Source organism: Artibeus jamaicensis, unplaced genomic scaffold (genome assembly GCF_021234435.1).
Source record: "Artibeus jamaicensis isolate MK-2021 breed Jamaican fruit bat unplaced genomic scaffold, CSHL_Jam_final contig_233, whole genome shotgun sequence".
Lineage (NCBI taxonomy): Eukaryota > Metazoa > Chordata > Mammalia > Chiroptera > Phyllostomidae > Artibeus > Artibeus jamaicensis.
The window spans coordinates 6,906,798-6,912,963 of NW_026521486.1; positions in this window are offsets into that span (position 1 = coordinate 6,906,798).

A 6,166-nucleotide genomic window follows, 5' to 3' on the forward strand; every position below is an offset into this window, starting at 1 on the left:
TCTCCTTCACTTCTCCGTCCTCTAAACATAAATAAATAAAATCTTTATTAAAACAAAGTAAGTTTTTTATTGGAAATGCATCCTTTAATAAGACAGAGGGAGATTAAGGGATCATGCATTCATGGAAGACTATTACTTTTGGCTATTCTTTTTGTTTCTCTTTCTATGGCAGTCAGTGCTGAGAAATTTTGATCATATAATTTAGTAGATGGGAAGAGAAAGAGTTTATTACAGCAGTGTCACTCAATTCTTTAATCTCCTTCCAAGTTATATGCCAAAATCCAGTAATTATGTCAAGTTATTTTCAGTGATGTATCAACAGAAATTCCACGTGGCCCTCCTTCCATTTCGTTGGAAGCAAAGACTTGGAATGGTCTTATTTCGCAAATAGATATGTTAACAAATGATTAGAACCATTTCCTTTTTTTCAAGTTGTCAATGTTAGCATTTCTAATGGTGCCTGAATTTGGCACCTCTGAGATTTTCACTTCCATATCCAAGTCCGTAGTTATAGGGAACTGTTCCACATGGCGTATGGAATGTAGCCCACCTCTGACTCAGGAAATGAGTGGGGATCGAGTCGGCACACAGGAACCCACCCACGGATCGGTTCTCCCACGGGGAATTGGGCCTGCATTGTACCTAGGCTGCTATGAGGCTTGCTTTTCGCTAAAACTCCCTCACCCCGAATTGAGGCAGAAAATGTTTACTGTGTATCTTTAAAGCATCTTCCTAAAGTCTGTGCTAAACTTCTCAAGTATGGAGTGTAACCAGTTCAACCACTTTTCCCCTTGCATCTGAAACATCCTTCTCTTTGAAGGAGTTAGCAACATTCTTTTCTTTGTTATCTGTAAAAGATAATCACCTACAGCACCCGTGCATAGTACGTGAGGACCATCCTCCATGTAATGTACCCAGAAAAACAATAAAAGCCTGTCCAGGCAGGGGTCGGGCCCTCTCTCATTTAGAGAGTGGCCTTGTCGTCCCTTTTTCTCCACAGGACTTCTGTTGTCCGTGTGAATTTGTTCGTCGCAGCCACAACACATGGACCCCATGGGCCAGGGTCCACATCACATAGTCAGATTTAGGGTAGAAGAGAAATATTCTTTTCATTTGTCAGTCATATCAGTTTTAGAAAGGATTATATATGAAAGTTGAAGTCCTGGAAATAGATTTCCCGAAGTCTGTTGGTATGTGTCCCTTGCACAGCACAGCTTAAAGGCAGCTGCTTTAGCGCCTCCGTATTCTCAACTACTTGTATCTAAAGTACAATAAACCAAGACATCAAAGAACCAACCTGAATCCTATCAAGACAGAAGAGACACATTGTATTTCACACTTGGTGGGTTTAATGACTACAAAAGTGCAGACTTGTGACAATGTGACGAGAAAGGTATCTACAGGACTTAGTATAGGTGGTTCACAGTAAAACTAGCTCAAGAACAAAATCCTATGATTTTAAATTTTAAACAAAAGGAACCATTTTCTTAGTGGTTGGAAATTGAGTCATAAGAATAAATCTGCTATAATAGATAAAATGAAAAATGGCATTGGTGTCATTGGTAGGTGGAATCTGCAGAAAGCAAACCACATCTGCAGGAAAACTTGACAATGGAAGGAGAATGATATTGACCCTCTGAGCCACAGGGATATAATACAGCGCAGTGGTTCCAGAGCAGTGACTTTCAACTGGGGTGGTTCTCAATGCCCCACGGGAGACATTTGGCAACGTCTGGAAATATTCTGTTGTCACATCATGTAGGAGGAGGTAGATTCTACTGGCATCTAGTGGGTAGAGTTCCCGAATGCATTTAAACATCTTACAACATACGGGATAATGCCCCGCCCCCCAATAACTTACCCAGTCCTACAATGTCAATAGGGCCAGGTCAATTGTCTTAAATTTATTTATTTTTAATATATTGATTCTAGAGAGAGGGGGAAAGGAGAGAGAGAGAAACAGGGACCTTGCCAGAGCCCCTGGGTTGGAGTCCCAGCTATGCCAACTGCTGCACGACCCTGGGTTAGCTACTTCATCCGAGCCTCAGCTTTCTTGCTTTCTTACCTGTAACTTGGAGAGATGATAACCACTAGTATCTGTGAAGTGTTGCGTGCCAGGCACCACTCTGAGTGGTATTTCATGTGCTCCTTCCAAAAATCCCTATTAGGTACAGTTATCTCATTCACAGATGAGGATGAAATATAATAAAAGCTCATAGCACATGCCTGCAACACGTTGAGTGTGAGCACTCAAGAGCTGTCAGTCATTAGTGCTTTTTCAAGACCGTTTTTGTTCACAGCGAAATTGGGTGGAAAATACAGAGTTTCTGTATACCCCTTGTCTCCACACACGCATCGCTTCCCCCACTATCAACATCCGTTGTCTCGCTCAGTGAGACTGCAATGACACCAAAGTCCGTGGTTCACGCTGAGGGTCACTTGTACATTCTCTGTGGTGGGAAAATGTGTAATGGCATGCATCTGTCATCATGCTATCGTACCAAAGAGTTTTCACTGCCTTACAAATGCCCTGTGCTCTACCTACTCATCCCTTCCCCCCTCCAACCCCTGGCAACTATTGCTCTTTTTACTGTCTCCATAGTTTTGCCTTTTCCAGAATGTCGTGTAGTTGGAATCATACAACAGGTAACCTTTCCAGATTGGTTCCTTTCACTTAGCAATATCACATTTAAGGTTTCTCCATGTCTTTTTATGGCTTAATAACATTTCTTTTTAACTCAAAATACCATTTCATTGTCTGGATAGACCACAGTTTCTTCAGTCACTGACTGAAGGGCACCTTGGTTGCTTCCAGGTTTTGGCAATCATCGATAAAGCTGCTATGGACGTTCAGGTGCAGGTTTTGTGTGGACGTAAGTTTTCAGATCTCTCGATAAATAACAACAAAGAACGTGATTTCTGGATGGTGTAGTATGCTGAGGTGCGGTTAGGTTTTCAAAAAAGGATGACTTGAGAAAAACATATTTTCATTTTTACTAACAACAGTGCTTGTTACTAATGAAATTCCTAGGTTCTCTGACAGCCCAACTTAATGAGAATTTTCCTCTGTATTCGGGAAGATGTAACAGGTTTCAACCATCATTGGGAAGAAGCAAAGAGATATATCAAGAATGAGAAATGCATACGATGGGTTCACTTTATAATCAGAAATTCATCTGCCAGAGGAAGGTAAAAGTTTACTACTTTTGAAGGGCAAAAAAAAAATGACAAATATGTAGTTACATACTATGAAAAGTTTTAGGGAGACAAGGAGTTATGAGGTGCTATAAAACAGGGACCTGATCTAGTAGCAAAATGTGACTTATTTTCCCCTGGCAAAATGTGTGTGGAGGGTGGGCTTTGATGGACATACCCTACTTTATAAAGCACTTCTTATTACAGAGAGAGCCCAGCTTAAATTGCTTAGCATATATGATAAATAGGCAAACCAGCCCAAAAAACTCCCTCTGTGCCTATACAGTGCAAATCCCAGCAGGGGCTTAATTGTTGGCTGACTCCTACAAGACTCCTTCTTCCCTCTTCTGTCCCTTATATCCCACCCATCAGCGGATTTTCAGTCTGACCTTTTCTTCATTACTGGTCGAGATTAACCTGCACCCGGCCTTGTCATCTCTCACCTGGATTACTGCACCAGCCTCCTGATTAATCTGCCTACTCCTACTCTAGCTCACTCTCAATTTACTGCCCTTTCTGCAGCTGTGGGGGTCCTTTGATTACGTCACCCTGCTTAAACCCTTCTGGGGATGTCCGATTTACTGAGAGAAAAACAAATGTCCTTACAGTAGCCAGCCCTTCATAACCTGGCCGGTTCCCCTGTCTTTCCTCCCTGCTCTACTCTAGCCACATTCTGCCTCGGGGCCTTCGCTCCGTCAGCTGGAGGTTAGCTCCCTCACTTGAGGTCTCTGCTCCAACGTCACTTGATCGGAATGGCCTTCCCAGGACACCCTATGTAACACAATGTCGCCAGCATACTCTCCTCCCCCAAAAGGCCCACAGAAGAAAGCAGGCACACTGCTTTCTTTTTCCCCTTTAGTTAGCAACCCTGGCACAAACATTAGCCTACCTCCCCCGCTAGAGTGAACTCCATGGGTGCACTAACTCCTCTGTTCGCTGCTTTGCCCCAGTTCCTAGCACAGTGTTTGGCCCTTCAGGCATCTGATGACTGATTACTCCTGTTGATATAAGAAACGTCCAAACTTGTAAGAATTTTTATGCATTTATTTGAGTCATACTGACAATTGCCAGGAAGCAAAACCTCAACGTATTGAGAAATGCTGTGAAAAAGCTTTCCCTCTTATTTTATGCATTATGTCCAAAAGAGGAGGCAGAAAGGGGTTGCAAGAACTCTAGGCCAGAGAAAGCAAAGCGGGAAACAAGACTGGAGAGACACAAACTCCTTTTACCCTGGTGGGTACCTAAGACCCTTAACAGTCAACAATTAGCATGATAATAACGAGGGGATTTGTAGTCTGTGCTCAGGGGTGGTGCTTGTGCCCTGCCAGGAGGGGTCCGGGAAAAGGAAGGTTACTTTGACATTCCAAAGGTACCTAATTTAGATGCAAAAAGACAATAGACGGGCTCACTTAGGGTCAAGACTGACTTGTCACGGAAGAGTCTAGCCTAGTACAGTGGCTATCCACCATGACCTGCTTTTAGGCAGAAAGCATTTCATTCCAAATCATATTATGTGGATACTTTAGGTCTCTGAGTAGTAAGGCTGCCAGGCAGGCCTCCCCTGAGCTTGTCAGGGTTAGTCCGTGGCCTCTTTTCTTCCACGCTCATGTGTGTCCATGGCCCAAGAGACACCCGAAGGGCTTGTCAGGAAGCTTCTTTCCTTATGCTATTCTTGTACTAATTTTGGAAACACTCACAACTGAGTAAGAGACACCAGTCAGCCCTCATAAGGAACCTCAAGTCTCCCCTCTTATACCCAACTACAGAAATAAATGAGATGTTGGATGAGCTGCTCTCTTAAAGTCCTAACAGCTGGACAATTCTGTGCCTCTCTCTGGCCAAGTTTGTGAGACTTCCAAGTGCAGTTCGAGGGAGAAGCAGGCAGGGAAGGGAAGACAGCTTAGAAAGAATTGAGGACGCGGCCTAGGCTGGTTAAAAACGTGACTTCATGCCTTCACCTTTTTTGGGTTTAAAGACCACCTTTTTAACCTCTCCTCTCCGGAGAGCGCTAAGAGCACGGCATGGGCCGCCTGGAGCAGCGCCGAGTAACGGCTTAATGGCGGCCGAGGGGCCTTCCCGAGACGGCTCCATTCATAGGCGGTTAAGGGATCCGGGCTGCTCCTTAAAAAGGGGCTCCACCCATATTTTAGGTTTTTGTTAGTCAACTGTGCTCAGCCGGGGGCAATGTAACTATTCTGTTGACAACAAGCACCTGAGTGTGAACTAAACGCAGCACAGTGCTTTAACCCACCCGGGACATTGCTGCCAGACCGGCTCGGAGAAAAAAAACGGACCAGGGCCACCCATCATGGCTGCCGGCGACAGCACAGCGAAAGGCAACCGCAAGGAAATGGCGCCAGGGCGCGCGGCCAGTCTCGGCAGGCCTCGGGCTGCGGAGCAGAGAGGATGCAGGGCCACAGCGAGGGACTCTGAAGACCTTACAGGGCTTTTGGCATCTGGACGCCCTGAAACTTGACGACTGCAATATGGAGGGCTCTCATTGTCTCTGCAAAGCAACTTGTACCCCGCAGGCCTTGGTTCCGTCCCACGGTCGAACCCGGCAAAATCCTCTATTCTTCAAACAGAATGCCTTACGCACACTGCGCATCTTCGCAACAGTGGGCAGGCTAAGGACGCAAAGAATGTTACGTCGCTCCAGTGACTCTTTCCCCGCCCCCACCCCACATTCCAGTTTAGGTGGCGCGAGATCTTTACGCCTGGTGCGTACTTTGTTTCCCTTTTACTGACGGTAAAGTGCATCCACCTTCGCAACTGACGTAAAGTGCTTCTAAGAATAGCCGTAGTGCTCCGCGAAGCCTTGGGCCTATTTCGACACGCTGTTTACGTATCATCTACGACGTACGTAGCGTTAAGTTGGAGCAGTCTCAGCGCCGGCCGCCATTTTGTGCAGTCGCCGGGAAGGAAGGAGACGCCTAAACCGCGGCACTGCCGGGTTTGAGCGTAGCCAAAC